The sequence below is a fragment of the Orcinus orca genome, chromosome 3 (genome assembly GCF_937001465.1).
Source record: "Orcinus orca chromosome 3, mOrcOrc1.1, whole genome shotgun sequence".
Taxonomy (NCBI): domain Eukaryota; kingdom Metazoa; phylum Chordata; class Mammalia; order Artiodactyla; family Delphinidae; genus Orcinus; species Orcinus orca.
Window position 1 is genome coordinate 123,267,493 of NC_064561.1, and position 23,564 is coordinate 123,291,056.

Below are 23,564 nucleotides of genomic sequence, written 5' to 3' on the forward strand. Positions count from 1 at the left end.
GCTTTAGAGCGCAGGCTCAGTAGTTGTGGCTCATGGGCTTTAGAGCGCAGGCTCAGTAGTTGTGGTGCACGGGCTTAGTTGCTCCGCGGCACGTGGGATCTTCCCGGACCAGGGATCGAACCCATGCCCCCTGCATTGGCAGGCGGATTCTTAACCACTGCGCCACCAGGGAAGCCCCATGTATAATAATTTTTATTCTTTAATACTAAGTCATTGTATTCCTTTGTGGTGTGCACATTCCTCTGCTTAGTTAAGCAGAGCTGTCCCAGGAGATGTCAGGAAATTTCAGTACCCACCTCCTTCTCTCCTTCCTTAGAGTGCAGCAGCTGTGCTCCCCTTTTCCTTGTGGGGTGGTGGTTGTAGTACAGGCCTCATTACAGGACTCCACCGCCGAGGAGTATTAGGATTTATTTTTATTGAGAAATTATACTTTACATTACTATGTGAGATTTAGTGCCAGCTAAGAATATTTTATTAAAGGTTCACGTACCCTTGGTTTTGTGGTGATGCAGATTTTTACACATTTCTTGAAATTTTTTTTTTCCTGAAAGTGAGGAGCGTTTGAAGTGATTTTATTCCTCCGGCCTTCATTCGGAGGGTGTCCTCACGCGTGCCCCGGTGACACTGGCCTTCTGGGCTCTCTCTGGTGTAAGTGAAGATCCTCTTCATTGTCTCTGTGCCACCAAAATCCTGTTACCTGCTCACTCATGTCAAAGGTTTAGCAAAGCTCAAAGCCTTTGATTATGAAGACTGAAGCTTAAGGTACACATACCAGCAGTGACCCACAGGCGTTGTGGTATAAGCAAAGGCTGCCAGCCCTTCCCGCAGTAGGGGTCTTGGGGGCGCGGCGCGGGGGGAATCCCGGCAGAGAATTGCTAACAACACACGAGAGGGAGTACTTTCCTGGAAAGTAGCAAGGAATGCCTTGTTTGTTTTGGTCTCCCCAGCAGATATTTTTTGACTGGGAGTAGATAAAATAATGGACAGATAAATGCTTTTATGTATATGTAAGATAACGAAAAGGGTAAATATTTAAACTGGGGAAGCTGGGCTTCCTAAAGCAAGCTATCCATTTTACCACTAGAGCTACCTTGCTTAGAGGCCGACTCTCCCTTTCTCTGATTTCTTGCCTGTGTTTTCAGGAAATTGCAAATCCTTTAAAGGAAAGGCATTTCCACAATGGTGAGTTGGCCTGTCCTGATGGTGTAACAGCCCTGCCCCTCAATGAGCTTCACCTCTGTGAAGGCGATGCCATGTGAGGGTCTTCAGGAAGCATTCCATAGGTCAGACAGGCTGATCCCTGGACTTCAAGGGGTTTATCATTGACGGCCAGCCCGGGAGCAGGGTCTCTAGTTGCTGTATATATGCCTTGGCCTGTGTGAGTCTGAATTACCCTTTGGTAATTGGTTTGGAAATCTTTTTAATGAGTAGACGTTCTTTATTTCGAGTTTTAATCTTGGCATCTGTTTTTCAGAAACACTGGTCTGTTATTAGTTAAAGTTTATTCCCAGATTTGGAATGCAGACTGCTAAGAAATGTCAAACAGAAAGGGCTTGTCAGCACTTACAGTCCAAGTTCCTCACGGGGCCGCCTGTTTGCCTGGCATGTGCCCCGGCTGTGCTGTGCTCACCTGCCCTCCTGTGACAACCTGGATCTGTCAAATCTCAAATGACCTGTTCTTGAACAAGTGGTTGTTGGAGTATTGGATGAGGTTTACCCATTGCCAGTGCCTGATGACATTCACAACTGTTTCTCTCTTGCAAAATGATCACATATCTATACTCAAGTTTAAAAAGCAAGCAAGAATATTAAGAGTAGTTGTCGGGCTTCCCTGGTGGCGCAGCAGTTGAGAGTCCGCCTGCCGATGCAGGAGACACGGGTTCGTGCCCCGGTCTGGGAAGATCCCACATGCCGCGGAGTGGCTGGGCCCGTGGGCCATGGCCGCTGGGCCTGCGCGTCCGGAGCCTGTGCTCCGCAACGGGAGAGGCCACAACAGTGAGAGGCCTGCGTACCGCAAAAAAAAAAGAGTAGTTGTCATCCGGAGGAAGGTTTCTCAGAATTACTTAAAGAGTTCTTTATTTTTTATTTATTTATTTGTTTGTTTGCTTATTTATTTAAAAAAAATTTTTTGGCTGCATTGGGTCTTCGTAGTAGCACATGGGCTTTCTCTCTAGTTGCAGTGAGGGGGGCTACTCTTCGTGGCAGTGCGTGGGCTTCTCACTGCAGTGGCTTCTCTTGTTGCAGAGCACAGGCTCTAGGCATGCAGGCTCAGTAGTTGTGGTGCACGGGCTCAGTAGTTGTGGCAAGTAGGCTCAGTAGTTGTGGCTCACGGGGTCGAGAGCACAGTCTCAGTAGTTGTGGTGCATGGGCTTAGTTGCTCCGTGGCATGTGGGATCTTCCCCGGACCAGGGCTCTAACCCAGGTTCCCTGCACTGACAGGCGGATTCTTAACCACTGCGCCACCAGGAAGTCCCTAAAGAGCTCTTTAATTGTGCACACTCGCTCCATTAGCCTCCTCCATCACCTGTATTCTAAGGATACTCCAGGACAGAAGACATTATGCACCGACTTGAGGACTCTCCCGCGAGGACAGCATAACCACCACCCCGTACTATTTCCATGCCTGCTGAGTCACCCTTCACCTCTGGTGTTTTCTCCTCATTCTGGAATTCCTGCTGTCATCTTGGCTTGATGGTTTTCTCATTCCTATCAACCCAGTATTTCTCTCTTTCCCATATTGTGCCTTTTCTATCTGTGGCAAATTTTCCTAATGCGATCACCCATTCGTTTACATGATAAACATTCATGAAACATCTGCCCTGTGCCTTGCACTGTCCAAATGCAGGAGATAAGATCCAAGTAGGCTATTCTGTGGTACGCAGATACTTAAAAACTTCCCCTTTAACAGATTCATGTTGATGTGGGGAGTTTTGAATTGAGTCATTTCTCCTTCCTTACGAGTGAAAGGATGTCTCTGTGATGAACATTCAGCTTGTAGTCTATGAGGTCTTTGGAAACTTGAACTTCAGTCATTCCCTGTGTGGCTGAGTGGCAGGGCAGGCATTGTAGAGGTTCAAGTTCCCAGGATTTCACATGAGTTATCACAGTCCAGCCTTTGGCAATCTGCCACCCTCTACTTGGTAGACAGGTTCGTGAAATTTGACGCTCTTACGTCTTTCCTGGAAAATCTTGTAAGGTTCAGCAGTCCTTCAGTGGCTGACCCATTTCTGTTAAACTCCTGTTGTCAGACCCAAGGTTATCCTGGACCTATTGTTAGAATAGTCAGTGCATTCCATTGACTTTTTTTTTTTTTTTTTAACTCCCAGCATAGGCTTTGAGTGACAATTTATACTTTACATGCAGAAATGAGACACTGCTCTTTTTTCTTTCTTTCTTTTTTTGGCTGCATTGGGTCTTCTTTGCTACGTGCAGGCTTTCTCTAGTTGTGGTGAGTGGGGGCTACCCTTCATTGCGGTGCACGGGCTTCTCATTGCAGTGACTTCTCTCTTCTTGCGGAACACAGGCTCTAGGGGTGCAGGCTTCAGCAGTTGTGGCGCATGGGCTTAGTTGCTCCATGGCACGTGGGATCTTCCCGGACCAGGGATCGAACCCATGTCCCCAGCATTGGCAGGCAGATTCTTAACCACTGCGCCACCAGGGAAGTCCCGGGACACTGCTCTTTGTGTATATTATGCTGCCACTAACTCCCCTTAAAATGTGAACCAACTGCCTCAAGCATTTATTGTATCAACATAGCAGTAAAGTAGGATTTGGACAATTATTCCTTTAGTGGACACATGTAAGTGAGAGAAGTGTCTCTACCAAAATATATAGAGTACTTCTTAGTGAGGTAGAAGGGGTGGTTTGTGACAGTAGTAGGGCTCTTACCATATTTTGCTTTCAGCTCATCTCCTTTGGTATTCGCTTCCATGCTTCACATCTTTGGGACCCATCGTTGCCCCTGTCCTTGATGAATAAGTATGGTCTTGGTTGTTGCAATATTGCCTAGTTGGAAATACCCTGGACTTGGGAGTCAGAAGTCCTGGGTTGGAGCCCAGATTATAGCATTTACTGTGTGATTCAATTTAAGTTGTTCAAATTCCTAGTCTGTAAAATGGGAATAATAAATGATGTCTGTTCCCACCCCCACTCCAGCTACCTTCCACTCCTAGTGTTGATCAAATGAGAAAATGAATTTCAAAGTGTCGTGTAACTTACACAGTGCTCTGCCATGGGACCCCCCCATCCTTACCAAATATGGGCTTTGTGAACTACCCCAGGGTTCATGAAATGCCTCTTTCTGTTACAGGACGGTTATTGAGACTTTCCCCTTCTACGGGCCTCTGTGATCACAAGCAGCTGCCTCTTCACCCACACAGAGGCAGCCTGGACCTCTGTGGGACAGCTGTTTATGATGACATTCTTTCTTCAGTTAAGCTGAAATCTAGCCTCCTAACTTCAAGATAACTTACACTTCTTGGTTCTAGTTTTACAGAGTAACAAGAAACAGTTCAAATCAGTGCATGTCAAGTGATAGAAATTTATAACTGAGAAAGGGGTCTTAAACTCAGCTTCCTGTTTTTGGCAATTCAATTCAATAAATAAGAGCTGGGGCCTGTCACGTGGGTGCTGTGCTCCGGCACTAAAGGCAGCTATTGTTTCTCCTCCTGATCTCCGGAAGTGGAACCAAAGGGCAGGGAACCAAATGGGGATGAATGGGAAGCAAAAACTTTTTAACTCCTTAATATGCAAAAATGTGGTGGTTTGAATTTTTTTAAGAATCCTTGCTAGAAGAAATAGTACCTGTGTTTATTGGGCTCAGCAGACTACTAATGTACAAATGAACATATATACAAAATAGAAATAGAGTCAAAGATGTAGAAAACAAACTTATGGTTTGTTTTACCAAGAGGGGAAGGGAGGGAGGGATAAATTGGGAGTTTGTGATTGACATATACACACTATTATATATAAAATAGATAACTAATAGGAATCTACTGGGGACTTCCAGTGGTTTAAGACTTCACCTTCCAAGTAGGTGGTGCGGGTTTGATCCCTGGTCGGGGAGCTAAGATCCCACGTGCCTCCCTGCCAGAAAAACAAAACATAAAACAGAAGCAATATTGTAACAAATTCAATAAAAACTTAAAAAATGGTCCACATCAAAAAAATCTTTAAAAAAAAAAAGAAAAGAATCTACTGTATAGCACAGGGAAGTCAATACTCCGTAATGACCTATGTGGGAAAGGAATCTAAAAAAAAGTGGATATGTATATGTATAACTGATTCACTTTGCTGTACAGCAGAAACTAACACAACATTGTAAGTGGACTATACTCCAATAAAAATGAATTTTAAAAAATCTACAAAAATGAAGACAAAAGATGATAAATAAGAAACACGGATATTTCTTTTTTTTTTTTTTGTGGTACGCGGGCCTCTCACTGTTGTGGCCTCTCCCGTTGCGGAGCACAGGCTCCGGACGCGCAGGCTCAGCATCCATGGCTTACGGGCATAGCCGCTCTGCAGCATGTGGGATCTTCCCGGACCGGGGCACGAACCCGTGTCCCCTGCATCGGCAGGCGGACCCTCAACCACTGCGCCACCAGGGAAGCCCAAGAAACACAGATATTTCTAATTTTTATAAGCTGCCATGTGTTTAACAACCTGTAAATGAAAAACATATTTTCACATAGAGAAATGGGAAAATGGTGATATGGCAGCATGATAATGCCTTTGTGAGTGCTGCACTTCCAGCGCAGGGGGTGTGGGTTTGATACCTGGTCTGGGAGCCAAGATCTAAGATCCCACATGCCTGTCAGCCAAAAAACCAAAACATAGAACAGAAACAGTATTGTAACAAATACAATAAAGACTTTAAAAATGGTCCACATCAAAAAAAAAAAATCTTTAACAACACTGTAAAGCAACTGTACTCCAATAAAAATTAATTACAAAATAATAAAATAAATGGGTATATTTAGTACCTACTTCAGGGTTTTTGTGAGAAATAAATGAGTTAATTTCCATGAAGTACATAGAACAGTGCCTGACAGTTAATGCCTAATACATTAACTATTTTTTATGAACTTTTGAGGACTGTGAGATTTGACATATTTTTAGTCTACTGGATTTTTTTGAAATAGCATTAAAAAATTAAAAACTGTAACACCCTATTTACCAACCATATCCAATAACAGAATTGGCATGGTTCATCTTTCTGATCACTTTGGTGGTTTCACAAGATGGGACTTGGCTGTCAGAAAAGCTTTATCATGATACTGAAAACTTACTCCCAGATAACATACTTCTTTGGACCTTAGACCAAATTTATGTATTCTAGGAGGTGCTTTTTTTTGGCAGTATGAGTTTGAAGAACTTTAGGGGGGAGTCAGGATTCAACCCTGCCTTCTCTGTTGTTAGGGTCTCGATATCTGCCTTAACTGTCCAGAACTTTTGCTTGCCTTGTATGTAACAAAAGAGATTTTTTTAAAATGTTATCTTTGATTTGGAGGTGTGCTAATTCAAGTATTTTTGTGACCCATTTAGCTTTTAGAGGTAATGAAACATTGATCAAGAACTTCATTTATAACAGACCAATTCATAATAATCCTAGTGGCTTATTTCACAGAAGCTGTTTCCAGATAAAAATACTGATCATGACTTCCCATGATGTTTCCTGAAAGGGTAAAATTAAACTGTGGGAAATTCTTGGAATTTAACTAGTAATTAACTTACAAAGAACCTTTAAAAAAAATCATAACTCCCCCAAGCTATTATATAACAAAGGACCTTAGGAGTTCAGAATTCTTTTATGGATGTATTTTTTCTTAACTGAAACCCAATGAGCATTGTCCAGTATCTTCGAGTTTGTAACTGAACTAAAATGATTTCTTTAGATAGAGGAGCCTTTGAGTCCAGTATTGGCTTTTAAACCTCAGGTCCAGTCTGGATTTATACTGATGCTGCACATGTTAACCTAGTTATCTGGATGTAAGTTTACTCACGTACTGTATTATGTTACAATCCTAAATGGCATGATTAGGCTCAACATTTTTAAACATGCAGAAAGCACAATTTAATTTTATCTGCTAGTCAGTTTCCTTTCCAGACTTTTACTTTAAGGAATGTCAGATTTCTATTTGGGGAGGTGATGAATAGACTACATAGAGTGAAAGGAGTGCTTTCAAGGGGCCACATGGCAGAGTGAAAAGAGCATGATTTGGAAACCCTGGATCTGTGTGATACTGGGGAAGTTTCTCTGCTTCTTTAAAAATCTGCTTCCTGGGCTTCCCTGGTGGCGCAGTGGTTGAGAGTCCGCCTGCCGATGCAGGGGACACGGGTTCGTGCCCCGGTCTAGGAAGATCCCACATGCCACGGAGTGGCTGGGCCCGTGAGCCATGGCTACTGAGCCTGCGCGTCCGGAGCCTGTGCTCCACAACGGGAGAGACCACAACAGTGAGAGGCCCGAATACCGCAAAAAAAAAAAAAAAAAAAAAAAAAATCTGCTTCCTCATATGTTAATGGACATAGTCTCTGTCTGGAAAGGTTATAATCTGATGCCACACAGTCCTAGGTGCACAATAAATTCCCAACAAATGGCAACTGTGGTATTTTATATAAGAAATTTGTTCCATTTATGTTTAATATTTCAAAGCAGTGCTGAAAGACATTTTGGTCTATTTTGTGACCGTATTAAATAGCCTTATAATTTTAAAAGGTTATCTAAAGACTTTGAGAACACCAAAAGGAATAATTGATTTTGGAATAAACTAATTAGAAACTAGAAACTAAACTAAACTAAAGAAATTCTTCTTCTCGATTCCTCTGTTTACTATGTGAGGGTTTTAATGACCATTTCCCCATTTCTCCAATTTTTGACATCCTTGTGAATTTAGCTTTAAAAAAAGTTAACAGAATAACTGAAAAAGGATATAAAGTGCTGCCAGGATGGATTCCTCATTCACAATTTTATATTTCATTCCATAATTCATTTTTGGATTATTTGAGCTTTTTATGTTTGTTCATAAAGTGCCCTCAAGGTCACAGGTTGTGTTTTCAAGTTGATCCCCTTGTGAGGGGAAAGGAAAGGATGTCGTAAGGTGCATGTTCACGGGCTGCACCTTCCTCCCTGCTCTCTTATTTTTTTCTGGTTCATCAGTGGTTTGGACTGGGTTAGTACATCAGTGTTCCCAGGAAGGGGTGGCTACATTTTAATGCAAGCTGAACTTATATGCGACCTGGGGGCCAATATTTGAAACATCTTTCTTTTTTTTTTTGGGGGGGGGGTACGCGGGCCTCTCACTGTTGCAGCCTCTCCCGCTATGGAACACAGGCTCCGGACGCGCAGCCTGAGCGGCCATGGCTCACGGGCCCAGCCGCTCCGCGGCATGTGGGATCCTCCCGGACCGGGGCACGAACCCGCGTCCCTGGCATCGGCAGGCGGACTCTCAACCACTGCGCCACCAGGGAAGCCCGAAACACCACATATTTTAATGAGACATAAAATTGTATGGTAAGCCTTCCTTGTGTGTTTAAAAGAAAAAAAAAAAGTAATGTTTTGTTCAATTTGTTTCTCCAGGTGGCACTTTTCTGAAGTTGTTCATTGAGACTTCCCAGCATTCCTGCAGATATAATAGGTGAGTCAATGAAATCAGATACCCTTACTACCAGTGATTCTTTGGAAACCCTTTCGAGGTGGGTGGCAACTTACTTCTTGAAAGAGATGCAGTGTTCCAAACTTTGGGGCCCTGAATGATAAACACTAGTTTTTTTGGTTTTGTTTTTGGCTAGAAATACCACTTTGATGAACGTACACAAATGTTGTAAAGGACCCTGTAAAGTTTCACTAATGATACTAAGTTTAATGCTGTAAATTCCATACCTTCAGTTCTGACATGGTTTGTTCTGTCACCATTTACAAACAAGTTTAAGACCTCTTTATAATGGGTACAGCTGGCTTTAAGTTGTCTTTCCTTTTGAGCTTCTCTGGGGATCATTCACCCTTTGTTATCATTTCTCTCTGAAAGGGGAAGTAGAGATGGCCCAATTTTAGTTTTTGATGACAGCATGGGTAGAGGAATTGCCTAAATAAAAATTGAAAACAGTTGACTAATAGGTGATTTATGATTAACTCTATAGATTTGAATTTATAAAGGTCACTTTGGGAGAATATTAGTAACAGAAATAGGGGCTGAGTAACCTCCTACAGTGTGCATTCAAGGAAATCAAAGTGGAAAGTTAAGTAACTGTCCCCAAAGACTTTGATCCAGCTCTGCTTCTCAAGAGGGAGAGGCCTGTCCAACCTGGTCCCGTAGGGGCCTTGCTCTTGTCACGAACTTGAGGGTGGGGCTCAGGCCAAAGGAACCAGTGCATGGTGTGTACTTGGGACTGACCGACACCCCGTCCAGGAGGGTCTGCCACGTGCAGGGGATTTGAAGAGTATTTTCACAGATACCACCTCATTTGTGGAAAGGTGATCTTGTTTACAGATTCTGGGGAAGGAAAAATTGCTCTTATGTCGTGAATTGAACTACTGATTTTTCAAATGTTTTTGAATTGTCCTAACAACTGCTGGTTGGGTTAGGTGAGGAAGCTTGGCTTGTTTTTTTTGTTTTTTGAAATGGGAACTGTAAGCACTTATGAGTTATGAAATTATTTGAGCAAAGTTCCTGCTCATGGGAAAGCCGAGGCTGACCCGGGACAGGTGGGTATCCTGTTGGCACTTTATCAAACTGATCATCTTTAAATATCTGCTCCATGTTTATATAGTGGGGGTGGGAGAAACCGATTGTCTATTAATAAAGACTATTAATAGAGATACACCAGAAATACATCTACGCGTGGAACAACTCCTACAGAGCATCTACTGAACGCTGGCAGAAGACCTCAGACCTCCCAAAAGGCAAGAAACCCCCCACGTACCTGGGTAGGGCAAAAGAAAAAACTAAACAGAGACAAAAGGACAGGGACGGGTCCTGCACCAGCGGGAGAGAGCTGTGAAGGAGGAAAAGTGTCCACACACTAGGAAGCCCCTTCGCGGGTGGAGACTTCGGGAGGCGGAGTGGGGGAGCTTGGGAGCCGCGGAGGAGAGCACAGCAACAGGGGTGCGGAGGGCAAAGCGGACAGATTCCAGCGCAGAGGATCGGGCCGACCGGAACTCGCCAGCCGAGAGGCTTTTCTGCTCGCCCGCCGGGGCGGGCGGGACTGGGAGCTGAGGCTCCGGCTTTTGTCGGAGCGCCGGGAGAGGACTGAGGTTGGCGGCGTGAACACAGCCTGCAGGGCGTTGGTGCACCGCGGCTGGCCGGGAGAGAGTCCGGGGAGAAGTCTGGAACTGCCGAAGAGGCAAGAGACTTTTACGTCCCTCTTTGTTTCCTGGTGCACGAGGAGAGGGGATTAAGAACGCTGCTTGGGAGAGCTCCAGGGACGGGCGCGAGCCGCGGCTAAAAGTGCGGAGCCCAGAGACAGACATGAGACGCTAGGGCCGCTGCTGCCGCCACCGGGAGGCCTGTGTGCGAACACAGGTCACTAGCCACACGCCCTTCCGGGGAGCCTGTGCAGCCCGCCACTGCCAGGGTCCCGGGATCCAGGGACAACTCCCCCTGGAGAACGCACAGGCGCGCCTCAGGCTGCAGCGTCTCGCCGGCCTCTGCCGCCGCAGGCCCGCCCCACACTCCGTGCCCCTCCCTACCCCCGGGCCTGAGTGAGCCAGAGCCTCCGAATCAGCGGCTCCTTTAACCCCGTCCTGTCTGAGCAAAGAACAGACGCCCTCCGGTGACCTACACGCACAGGCGGGGCTAAATCCAAAGCTGAGCCCCTGGGAACTGTGAGAACAAAGAAGAGAAAGGGATATCTCTCCCAGCAGCCTCAGAAGCAGCGGATTAAAGCTCCACAATCAACTTGATATACCCTGCATCTGTGGAATACCTGAATAGACAACGAATCATCCCAAATTAAGGAGCCCTGTGGATGAAGCGCTTGGTGCTGCAGCCAGGAGTCAGTGCTATGCCTCTGAGGTGGGAGAGCCAACTTCAGGACACTGATCCACAAGAGACCTCCCAGCTGCACATAATATCAAACAGCAAAAATCTCCAAGAGATCTCCATCTCAACGCCAGCACCTAGCTTCACTCAACGACCAGCAAGCTACAGTGCTGGACCTCCTATGCCAAACAACTAGCAAGACAGGAACACAACCCCACCCATTAGCAGAGAGGCGGCCCAAAATCATAATAAGTCTACAGACACCCCAAAACACACCACCAGACGTGGACCTGCCCACCAGAAAGACAAGATCTAGCCTCATCCACCAGAACACAGGCACTAGTACCCTCCACCAGGAAGCCTACACAACCCACTGAACCAACCTTAGCCACTGGGGACAGACACAAAAAACAACAGGAACTACGAACCTTCAGCCTGCAAAAAAGGAGACCCCAAACACAGTAAGATAAGCAAAATGAAAAGACAGAAAAACACACCGCAGATGAAGGAGCAAGATAAAAACCCATCAGACCTAACAAATGAAGAGGAAATAGGCAGTCTACCTGAAAAAGAATTCAGAATAATGATAGTAAAGTTGATCCGAAATCTTGGAGATAGAATGGACAATAGAATGGACAAAATGCAAGAATCAGTTAACAAGGACCTAGAAGAACTAAAGATGAAACAAGCAACGATGAACAACACAATAAATGAAATTAAAAGTACTCTAGATGGGATCAATAGCAGAATAACTGAGGCAGAAGAACGGATAAGTGACCTGGAAGATAAAATAGTGGAAATAACTACTGCAGAGCAGAATAAAGAAAAAAGAATGAAAAGAACTGAGGACAGTCTCAGAGACCTCTGGGACAATATTAAACGTACCAACATTCGAATTATAGGGGTTCCAGAAGAAGAAGAGAAAAAGAAAGGGACTGAGAAAATATTTGAAGAGATTATAGTTGAAAACTTCCCTAATATGGGAAAGGAAATAGTTAATCAAGTCCAGGAAGCACAGAGAGTCCCATACAGGATAAATCCAAGGAGAAATACGCCAAGACACATATTAATCAAACTGTCAAAAATTAAATACAAAGAAAACATATTAAAAGCAGCAAGGGAAAAACAACAAATAACACACAAGGGAATCCCCATAAGGTTAACAGCTGATCTTTCAGCAGAAACTCTGCAAGCCAGAAGGGAGTGGCAGGACAAATTGAAAGTGTTGAAGGAGAAAAACCTGCAACCAAGATTACTCTACCCAGCAAGGATCTCATTCAGATTTGATGGAGAAATTAAAACCTTTACAGACAAGCAAAAGCTGAGAGAGTTCAGCACCACCAAACCAGCTCTACAACAACTGCTAAAGGAACTTCTCTAGGCAAGAAACACAAAAGAAGGAAAAGACCTACAATAACAAACCCCAAACAATTAAGAAAATGGGAATGGGAACACACATATCGATAATTACCTTAAATGTAAATGGACTAAATGCTCCCACCAAAAGACACAGATTGGCTGAATGGATACAAAAACAAGACCCATATATTTGCTGTCTACAAGAGACCCACTTCAGACCTAGAGACACATACAGACTGAAAGTAAGGGGATGGAAAAAGGTATTTCATGCAAATGGAAACCAAAAGAAAGCTGGAGTAGCAATTCTCATATCAGACAAAATAGACTTTAAAACAAAGACTATTAGAAGAGACAAAGAAGGACACTACATAATGATCAAGGGATCGATCCAAGAGGAAGATATAACAATTGTAAATATTTATGCACCCAACATAGGTGCACCTCAATACATAAGGCAAATACTGACAACCATAAAAGGGGAAATCGACAGTAACACATTCATAGTAGGGGACTTTAACACCCCACTTTCACCAATGGACAGATCATCCAAAATGAAAATAAATAAGGAAACACAAGCTTTAAATGATACATTAAATGAGATGGAGTTAATTGATATTTATAGGACATTCCATCCAAAAACAACAGAATACACATTTTTCTCAAGTGCTCATGGAACATTCTCCAGGATAGATCATATCTTGGGTTACAAATCAAGCCTTGGTAAATTTAAGAAAATTGAAATTGTATCAAGTATCTTTTCCGACCACAACGCTATGAGACTCGATATCAATCACAGGAGAAGATCTGTAAAAAATACAAACACATGGAGGCTAAACAATACACTACTTAATAACGAAGTGATCACTGAAGAAATCAAAGGGGAAATCAAAAAATACCTAGAAACAAATGACAATGGAGACACGACGACTCAAAATCTATGGGATGCAGCAAAAGCAGTTCTAAGAGGGAAGTTTATAGCAATACAATCTTACCTTAAGAAACAGGAAACATCTCGAATAAACAACCTAACCTTGCACCTAAAGCAATTAGAGAAAGAAGAACAAAAAAACCCCAAAGTTAGCAGGAGGAAAGAAATCATAAAAATCAGATCAGAAATAAATGAAAAAGAAATGAAGGAAACGATAGCAAAGATCAATAAAACTAAAAGCTGGTTCTTTGAAAGGATAAACAAAATTGATAAACCATTAGCCAGACTCATCAAGAAAAAAAGGGAGAAGACTCAAATCAATAGAATTAGAAATGAAAAAGGAGAAGTAACAACTGACACTGCAGAAATACAAAAGATCATGAGAGATTACTACAAGCAACTCTATGCCAATAAAATGGACAACGTGGAAGAAATGGACAAATTCTTAGAAATGCACAACCTGCCAAGACTGAATCAGGAAGAAATAGAAAATATGAACAGACCAATCACAAGGACTGAAATTGAAACTGTGATTAAAAATCTTCCAACAAGCAAAAGCCCAGGACCAGATGGCTTCACAGGCGAATTCTATCAAACATTTAGAGAAGAGCTATCACCTATCCTTCTCAGACTCTTCCAAAATATAGCAGAGGGAGGAACACTCCCCAACTCATTCTACGAGGCCACCATCACCCTGATACCAAAACCAGACAAGGATGTCACAAAGAAAGAAAACTACAGGCCAATATCACTGATGAACATAGATGCAAAGATCCTCAACAAAATACTAGCAAACAGAATCCAACAGCACATTAAACGGATCATACACCATGATCAAGTGGGGTTTATTCCAGGAATGCAAGGATTCTTCAATATACGCAAATCAATCAACGTGATACACCATATTAACAAATTGAAGGAGAAAAACCATATGATCATCTCAATAGATGCAGAGAAAGCTTTTGACAAAATTCAACACCCATTTATGATAAAAACCCTGCAAAAAGTAGGCATAGAGGGAACTTTCCTCAACATAATAAAGGCCATATATGACAAACCCACAGCCAACATCGTCCTCAATGGTGAAAAACTGAAAGCATTTCCACTAAGATCAGGAACAAGACAAGGTTGCCCACTCTCACCACTCTTATTCAACATAGTTTTGGAAGTTTTAGCCACAGCAATCAGAGAAGAAAAGGAAATAAAAGGAATCCAAATCGGAAAAGAAGAAGTAAAGCTGTCACTGTTTGCAGATGACATGATACTATACATACAGAATCCTAAAGATGCTACCAGAAAACTACTAGAGCTAATCAATGAATTTGGTAAAGTAGCAGGATACAAAATTAATGCACAGAAATCTCTGGCATTCCTATACACTAAGGATGAAAAATCTGAAAGTGAAATCAAGAAAACACTCCCATTTACCATTGCAACAAAAAGAATAAAATACCTAGGAATAAACCTACCTAAGGAGACAAAAGACCTGTATGCAGAAAATTATAAGACACTGATGAAAGAAATTAAAAATGATACAAATAGATGGAGAGATATACCATGTTCTTGGATTGGAAGAATCAACATTGTGAAAATGACTCTACTACCCAAAGCAATCTACAGATTCAATGCAATCCCTATGAAACTACCACTGGCATTTTTCACAGAACTAGAACAAAAAATCTCACAATTTGTATGGAAACACAAAAGACCCCGAATAGCCAAAGCAATCTTGAGAACGAAAAATGGAGCTGGAGGAATCAGGCTTCCTGACTTCAGACTATACTACAAAGCTACAGTAATCAAGACAGTATGGTACTGGCACAAAAACAGAAATATAGATCAATGGAACAGGATAGAAAGCCCAGAGATAAACCCACGCACATATGGTCACCTTATCTTTGACAAAGGAGGCAGAAATGTACAGTGGAGAAAGGACAGCCTATTCAATAAGTGGTGCTGGGAAAACTGGACAGCTACATGTAAAAGTATGAGATTAGATCACTCCCTAACACCATACACAAAAATAAGCTCAAAATGGATTAAAGACCTAAATGTAAGGCCAGAAACTATCAAACTCTTAGAGGAAAACATAGGCAAAACACTCTATGACATAAATCACAGCAAGATCCTTTTTGACCCACCTCCTAGAGAAATGGAAATAAAAACAAAAGTAAACAAATGGGACCTAATGAAACTTAAAAGCTTTTGCGCAGCAAAGGAAACCATAAAGAAGACCAAAAGACAACCCTCAGAATGGGAGAAAATATTTGCAAATGAAGCAACTGACAAAGGATTAATCTCCAAAATTTATAAGCAGCTCATGCAGCTTAATAACAAAAGAACAAACAACCCAATCCAAAAATGGGCAGAAGACCTAAATAGACATTTCTCCAAAGAAGATATACAGAGTGCCAACAAACACATGAAAGAATGCTCAACATCACTAATCATTAGAGAAATGCAAATCAAAACTACAATGAGATATCACCTCACACCAGTCAGAATGGCCATCATCAAAAAATCTAGAAACAATAAATGCTGGAGAGGGTGTGGAGAAAAGGGAACCCTCTTACTGTTGGTGGGAATGTAAATTGATACAGCCACTGTGGAGAACAGTATGGAGGTTCCTTAAAAAGCTACAAATAGAACTACCATATGACCCAGCAATCCCACTACTGGGCATATACCCTGAGAAAACCATAATTCAAAAAGAGTCATGTACCAAAATGTTCATTGCAGCTCTATTTACAATAGCCCAGAGATGGAAACAACTAAGTGTCCATCATCGGATGAATGGATAAAGAAGATGTGGCACATATATACAATGGAATATTACTCAGCCATAAAAAGAGACGAAATTGAGCTATTTGTAATGAGGTGGATAGACCTAGAGTCTGTCATACAGAGTGAAGTAAGTCAGAAAGAGAGAGACAAATACCGTATGCTAACACATATATATGGAATTTAAGAAAAAAAAAATGTCATGAAAAACCTAGGGGTGAAACAGGAATAAAGACACAGACTTACTAGAGAATGGACTTGAGGATATGGGGAGGGGGAAGGGTAAACGGTGACAAAGCAATAAAGAGGCATGGACATATATACACTACCAAACGTAAGGTAGATAGCTAGTGGGAAGCAGCCGCATAGCACAGGGAGATCAGCTCGGTGCTTTGTGACTGCCTGGAGGGGTGGGATAGGGAGGGTGGGAGGGAGGGTGACGCAAGCAGGAAGAGATATGGGAACATATGTATATGTATAACTGATTCATTTTGTTGTGAAGCTGAAACTAACATACCATTGTAAAGCAATTATGCTCCAATAAAGATGTTTAAAAAAAAAAAAAAAGACTATTAATAAAAAAGACATACCTTTCCCTGAACATTGAAAATAAAGGATTTATTACTTGTGATTTTCTGAGCCAGGTGTTCATAAACCTGTTTAAAATTTGGCTAATAATAACAATCTGCCGTGCGCTGTTCAGATCCAGAATTCCAGAGACCTGCCAGCCAGGTGATAATTGGGGCTGCTGGTGAGGCCTGCTTTTGCTCATACAGTTCTATGAGGGGAATATTCTCAACCGAGACAGGCTTGTGCTGGTGAGGGGTGTTTCTTTCCACTCAGAGGCACTGTCTGCTTGAGTGAAAACAGGTCTGATTGCCATTTTGCCTGTTATGTAATGAGTCGAGTGCACCCCCGAGTTAAGTGGCTCCATGTTTCCAGTGTATTCCAATGATGATTTAGTTCCCCTTTGTGAGTTGTCACCCTGGATCAGTTCCAGGCTGGCCTGTTTAATCCAGCTCTGGGGAAAAGCCAATTCCATCTGCCAGTGCCTTCAGCAGCTAAGTCGTGTTTGCCCTTGAAATCCCTGTCTCTGAAGGTTTAACCAGATAAAACCAACCTACTCTGTATCTCTTTTGGTTTTTGTTTTTTGAATTGTGAATTCATCCCAGGTAAATACAATAAAACTTTACCAAATCAGAAGACATAAGAACAGCCACTCTGATTAACAGCATCTAAATTATGAAGAAATCTGATCCTACCTTCTGCTGTACATGGTCGCTCATGTTATATCAACTTGGTAGAAGGTTTCTCTTGAGCAGAGAGAGTCTCTGCGGTTTGGGGAGAGTCTTATCATCAGGAGGCCCTAGGCTGAGGCTCCACCTCGGCCGGACGCAGACCTGGGTTGGAATTCCAGCTGTGGTGCAAGCTGGCTGTGTGACTGAAGGCAGCCTTCCTTACCTGGTGGAACTCTCATCTCTTTATATGTGGATACTACTTCCTTCCAGAGTGGTTTGGAAGAGTGAACAAGGCATGATGGCAGCATGCGTGGTACATAGTAGACGACAGGTACCCCTTGCCTGGCTCTTGACCCCAGGCATCTTAGAAAAGGCATTGGACACGAGGTGGAGTGACTGCTCTGCTGGGTAGCTCCTGTGTCTCCCTGGTAAAGTACAAGGCGATTCCTGCTCTGTTCTGCCCCACCTACTCCGTGAGAATTGTGAGGAGCCTTTGAAAAGTAGGAACTTAGGGTGTGTGGTTAGAATCAGAGGGCTTCTATGGCAGGCTCTTTTTTCTTTCTTTCTTTTTTTTTTTTTTTTTTGTGGTACGCGGGCCTCTCACCGCTGTGGCCTCTCCTGCTGCGGAGCACAGGCTCCGGATGCGCAGGCTCAGCGGCCATGGCTCACGGGCCCAGCCGCTCCGCAGCACATGAGATCCTCCCGGACCGGGGCACGAACCCGTGTCCCTTGCATCGGCAGGGGGACTCTCAACTACTGCGCCACCAGGGAAGCCCTTTTTTTTCTTTTTAATCTGACTTTCTGGGCTTGAATCCTAGCTCTGCACCTTATAATTAGGTGTATGACCTTGAACAAATTATTAACACCCTCTCTGGCTCTCACCCTGTCTCACAGGATTGCTGTGAGATTAAATGATGTACTGTGTGTAGAGTGGGGCATATGGAACTAGTACCGGGTGAATCTCAAGAAATATGCCAGTAAATTTGCCAGAATACTTTTAGAAGGGAGACAGAGAATCTGACTCAAAAGAATATCCGTGGTTTTAAAATCTCTCCAGTTTGAACCTCGGCTTACTGTGCTGCCTTTTCTATCATGTTATGATAGTTTAGACCAGGGAAGGTCATCTTTGTCCTGAATAAACTTAAGAGTGATCATATGCTGCCATGTGGGACTCACTCATTCAGAAGGGCAGAGCATTGGGAGTTAGTCTTCCTGGATTTTCTCCATGAGTAAACAGATCTTTCCCCATCTGGAAGAATTCTTACCAGAATTGACGAGATTTGCAAAGTGAAAGCTCTGGACCTGCGTTGTCCAATATGGTAGCCACATATGGCCACTGAGTATTTGAAATATGGCTAGTATGACAGAGGCACTGAATTTTTAATTTTATTTAATTTTAGTTCATTTAAAATTTAGAACTAATAATTAATTCAGTTATTGGAAAACTTTTACATATGTGTGGGACAACTTGGGCATCTACTTTTCGACTGTAAATTTTTTAAAGTTTAAATCAGATCAAGTATTTCTGATGAAAATTTAGTGCCTGAGTTGAGATGTGCTGTAAGTGCAAAATACACAACAGATTTTGAGGTGTTACTGTGAGAAAAAATTATGTCAATATTTTAGTACTTTTTATATTGATTCTATGTGGAAATGATAGTTTGGATATTTTGCGTTAAATACATTATTACAATTAATTTCTTTTTGCTTTTTTAATGTTGCTCCTAAAATTTTAAAATAATGTACATGGCTCACAAAATTCTATTGGACGGTGCTGCTCTAGACGATCCTTGAAAGAATCGGATAATTTCTAAATTATTAAGTGAAGTAGAAGTTTTTCCAATAGACTGCAGATTATGAAAGTGGTTTTTTTCTTAAGTTTTCTGTTTCAGTTTACCAATTAACAAGTTTAGAGGAATTTTTTTAAATGCTTAAAATTGGAAAGAAAAAGCACGTAGCAGATGTGTTACCTGAACCTCACGTGGTAACAGCCTGAGGCTCCATTTAGATGTCTTGGCTGTAGTCTTTCCCCTCAGCCTTCTTACGAAATGTACGAAGGGAGGCACTCACCACCATCCACCAGGATATGAACCCACACACTGTTTTTCAGCTAAATATTCTGCTTCCTTGATGATTGTTGGCTCTGAAATTTGATGCAGATACCTTGTTCCCCGGGTCACATTTTGCCATGCCCAGGAGATCGGTTTAGGAACTGTCATCCAGGAGAAAATGACTTTTAATCACCTATAGCAAGTAGCACTCCCTTCTTACTGTAGTACCAGAAATACAGAGATACATTCCTAAGGGAATAATTGCTGGCTTGATGTTTAGTTGTAACCGGTGTGTGTATGAAACATGAGAAGATAATACAATGAAAGTCATCGGTATTCTGTTTCACATTTATGCCCTGGGTGACACTTAAGTGTATTTTAAGTGGTGGGGGGAAGAGTGTTAGATTCAGAATCATCTTGGTCTGGGTTTGAGTCCTGGCTGTGTCACAAAGTGATGGTAGTGAGGTTTCCTAACTTCTCTGATTGTGTTCCTGTGTAATTGGTGCCAACAAACACCAGTCACTTTCCTTGTCAAAATTCTTCCATTGTAAGTACTTTATCTGTGACACCCGCACCCCTTTCTGTAAGAAACATGGCAAATACCTTGCCGTCCTCATACTTTTCCATACTGAGCAAGTGAATGAGAGAGTTTACTTTCCAGTACTGTAAACTTTATCTAGGAATTAAACAGGATTTGATATTTATATATTAGATAGAAACCATTATCAAATTTCATGAAGAATCTGAAATTCACTGTTTTTAAATTACAGTATTAGAGTATAGAATTCATTTCCACCAGCAGCCTGAAAGCAGTTAATAGTAGAGGAGAAGCACTTAGTAAGAGAAGATATTATAGCCTTCTCCTTTTACTGAGGGTAAATTGGATGAAATGTACATTCTCTGGATAGAAAATGATAAAATAAAATATAAGTAGGCAGTGGTTTACAAGATTTAGCAAAAGCAAATCAAAGTAATTAAATGCATTAAAGACTTAAACTGAGTGCAGTTCTTTTTCTGTTTCTGTTACTTGCATGTTGATAGGTTGTCTTTTTTCTGGTCAGAAGTCTGGCTGTAGACACTGTGCCTGTCTGAAGGAGAGTCCTGAGCATTCTTCCCAGCAGGGGCATTCCCTTTCTATGAAAAGTGCTTCCCTTGGTAGACTGTAAACCTCCTGAGGGCTGGTCTGAGTCTTTTATTATACCCTCTGTGCCCAATACAGTGTCTGATGCATGGTAGGTGCTGAGCGAATATCAGCTGAATGGATGGAGGATAAATGATGCTTAGACTATAGAGCTGGTTCTGTAACATTCTCTGAAGAGAACTCTACTTCAGGTACATTATAGGCTGCCCAACACAGTGCCTGACACGTGTTACGTGCTCAGTAAATGTTGGGCAAATGGAGGCGTGAATGTGGGCTTAAGTATAACTTCCAATTTATAAAGGACTTTTGGGAGTATGACCTGTTTATTTTTTTGATATTTAAAAATATCTTTATTAACATGAGGTCGGAAATAATTTCTTAAGAAACAAAGAGCATGTCATATAGGAAACAATTGATAACTTTGGCTACATTAAAATTATGAACTTTATCAAAAGGCTATATAGAGAGTGAAAAGATAAAATATTTAAAACACTTATAAATTCACAAAGGAGAATATGTAAAGAATGCCTGTGAATCAATACAGAGGATAGGCAACCAACTGAAGCAAAAATCCAGGAGTGGAGAAGGGTGGCGAAATACTTGAACAAGCACTTCATAAAGAGGAACCGCAAGGAACCAGTAAAATGAAAAGTTGCTCAACCTCTTGAGTAATGTGATTACAAACCCCCCACAAGATACACCCTCACCTCCACTTGATAAGCAAAAGGTTTTTAAGTCTGATAATGGCAAATCCTGACAAGAATGTGAAACAGCATGAACTCTCAGATACCGCTGGTGAGAATCAAATTATTAGATTCACCCACTTTGTTTTTTTTTAACTTTTACTTTTTTTTTAACTGAAAAAAAGTTGACATACAGTATCATGTTAGTTTCAAGTAAACAACATAGGGAATTGACTTTTAAATACATTATGAATTGATCACCATGATAAATCTAGTAACCATCTGAATATAACCCATTTATAATTTGGGAAGCAAAGAAGGTTCTTTTAAGCAGAGAGTTGAAGTTGAACATTAAGAAGGCACCACGAGTGACAGATTGACCAGAGGCCAGGAGCCCAGGTAGGAAGGTGTCAGTGGCAAGAAACGACGAGGGCTGGGGAGGAGAGGATGGGCAGGGCTGCAGCTAACTGATGAAGTGCAGTCCCGGGGGAAGGGGGAAAGGGGCCTGTGAGGTTGCTCTGGGCAGGGGCTGGGGCAGCTCTGTGGCAGAGGGAGGGAGGGTTGCAATAGGGTAAGATTAAAGTACAAGGAGTAGATGTTAAGAGAATTCCCACGTGGTGGCCTCAGTTCTTTGGAGAAGTAGAAGTTCATCTGCTTTGGGGAGAGGAGGTGAAGCCTGGGGTTACAAAGAAGAATCCATGATCCCCTACCTGGAAAGGAACTCTTCTCAATGCTGATGTAGCCATCTTCCTATGAATTCTGGTTCTTTGACGGATAATTCCACAGGGAATTCTGGTTCTCCATCTGATGCAGTTGGTCCACAAGGACCTTCGGGATCTCACATCAGTAGACACAGTTTTGTTGTGATCAGATGCCTAAGTCTATGAAAAACGCTATTTGCAAACCCTCCAGCAAGTTGATTTGGTTCCAGCTGGTACCTCTCTTGTCCGTCCCATATACATGGAGAAGTGCCATAATCCTCATGTAGAAAGCTTTTCTGCTTTAATGGTCCACTCTTTAAATTGTTCCTTGAAAGGAAGGGGGTGAACTGACCTCAGGTGAATGAATAGACACTGGGATAGTGTAGAGGTGTCTCCCTCATTATCACCATAAAATATATTTATGCTTTTACATGAAGCTTGTTAATATAGGTAAATAGTAGCTGCATACATTTTTATTTGGTATTCTTTTTTTTTTTTTTAATCATTTGCCATGTCAAACCACAGCAATCCATGCTTATAACCAAAGAAGGCCGTAATATAGCTCTGAAGTTCCAAGATCCTGCCCCCATAAACACCCTCTCTACTCTTTGAAATGTCATCATGGCTTTGTAACAGAAACTGACTGCTTCTGAATTAAATATTGATTTAATCTACGCTTCCTTTTGGATTAATTCAATAACTAAAATAAAGTGTTCGTAATCTTTTCCCTCTTGTGCTCTCACCCTGTGGGGAGACCACTAGTCATACAGTGGTCCTCTCCTTCCAGACACCAGCATCCCCTGAGCCACGGGGCAGCCATTTACCAGGTATTATAGGGTTGGGGTGCCAGGCAACCTGTAAAGGTGGGACTGGCCCCCAATCTCTGTGCCTTATGTTACCAGCCTAGAACAGCCTGTGAAAAACTCTTAAAGCTAATTGGCAAGCTCAGATGGACTTGGAAATGTACCTGACTTTGATCCAAATTATTCTATATACACAGCCAAGTTGTGTTAGGAAATGGACACTTCCTGTCATTAACTCACAGCTAATGCAGACAAATATGACTGCAAATCCACTTTAGAAATCTCGTGTGACTGGTCTGTAGGAGCTGGGTTCTCTCTTATTGCCTCACTGCCTCATTTCTCTCTTCTTCCTTCTTTCTCAAACTGCATTCCTGATTCAATTAAAGTTCAATCTATTTTTCTCCTGCTGTTCATGGAAAGACTATGGATTGGAAAGGCACATTCAGACTAGGGTGGTGGTCAACTGCTGTCATGGACTCATTGTTCAAGGTCAGAGTAACCAGTTTATTGGCCATTTACACCTCACATCAAGTATATTTAAGTCTGCCCTTCTAGAAACTCAGGCATTTTGGTACGAGGGTAGTTACAGAGAAAGTCACTTGGGCAAAAACCCAGGAATTACATTTTTATTTAGTCTATGTTTTATGCTTGTATATTTATGTCATCTGCACATCTTAAAGATGGTTTTTTTTTGTTTTTTTTTTTTACCTGCTCAAAGGTCACACCTCAGTCCTTCTTGTGCCCTTGAGCACTGTATACTCTTGAAGCCAAGCAGTAGTCCTTATGTACTTACTCTTGTGGCTGGACTAGAATTGCCAGAAGACGTTTGTATGTGTTTTTCTCCCGATTATCAAAATAATCCATGTTCGTACAAAAAAGTATAAGCAGGAGGGAAAA

At 42.1% G+C, this 23,564-nt stretch overlaps 1 protein-coding gene across 4 annotated transcripts in view; it reads left to right on the forward strand.

Moving 5' to 3' along the window:
- Window positions 1-23,564, forward strand: part of LHFPL2 (LHFPL tetraspan subfamily member 2) — a 190,030-nt gene that overhangs the window by 90,668 nt on the left and 75,798 nt on the right. For all 4 annotated transcript variants that reach the window (XM_033430074.2, XM_049707772.1, XM_033430081.2 and 1 more), the window contains one exon: window positions 8,582-8,639. The gene's annotated coding sequence lies outside the window, so the exon portion shown is untranslated. The remainder of the gene's footprint in view (window positions 1-8,581; window positions 8,640-23,564) is intronic.